We start from the raw sequence: 1032 nt of genomic DNA, 5'->3' as shown, positions 1-1032 counted from the left end.
CATTTGTGCCTCAAATTCTTATGAGGGTTAATACCATTTTTAAAATTTGGAGCATTTCCAGCAGTAACTGCTAAAATAGTTAACAAAAAAGATAAAAATATTTATTATTTTAGCTAGTTACTTTTTATATACATTCTCAAACAATATTATTTATTTTAGGTAGTCACCTTTTAAATATTTATTCATTCATTCATTTTTAATTTAAAAATATAGAGTACAGAAGAGAGAGGAAAGCAAATTAAAAATTAATAATAATAAAAAAAAATGTTTGACTATGTACAGTGACTATAATCTGCGTAGGCAGTGAAGCACTTATCCAAAATTGTCCTTGATATTTTGTTTTGATGTTAAAGCCCTCTAGAATAGCTAAAATGTAAAAAGGATCCCGCTTGTCTCAAGTTGAGATCAAGGTTAGACCTGTCCAGTTCGGTTTATAGGGTCTATTTTTTTAGGTCCGTTTTGATAATTCAAACCGTTCAATGTGTAGAACTTGTCGAGCACTACATGCCTGTAAAAAATCACGTTGATCAGATATCAATAGCTATGTGATCAAATCATTTTTGTATAAAAAAAATAGACGGTGAAAAAATTAACGGTTGATAAAAAATTGTTTTGTTCACATAGTTACCGATATCCGATTAACGTGATTTTTTACAGACATATAGTACTTGACGAATTCTACACATTGAATGATTCGAATTATCAAAACGGGACTCGTGGTGGGTCCCACGGGCCCAACAGCACGATCCAATCCAATCTTGGACTGGGCCAAAACCACTGCCATGTAAAAATATCTTAATTGTTAGAGATATTCATAAAATTACTATTTTTCTGCTCTTGTATGACAATTGAAAAAAAAAAAAAAATACACACATGTCAAAATAAATAAAATAAACATGTTTAATGATTTATCAGAAGGGGTGGTCGGAGGTGGTGATCGGAGGGTAAGGTGTTAGCTGATGGGAGTTGATGTCAGAAGTGGTAGTTTTAGTGAGGGGTTAAGGCCTTGTTTGTTATAACTTAAAAAAGTTA

This window comes from Camellia sinensis, chromosome 4 (genome assembly GCF_055761805.1).
Source record: "Camellia sinensis isolate YWXY chromosome 4, ASM5576180v1, whole genome shotgun sequence".
NCBI lineage: Eukaryota > Viridiplantae > Streptophyta > Magnoliopsida > Ericales > Theaceae > Camellia > Camellia sinensis.
The sequence above is the reverse complement of the archived record's forward strand: the minus strand, read 5'-3'. Positions refer to the sequence as shown.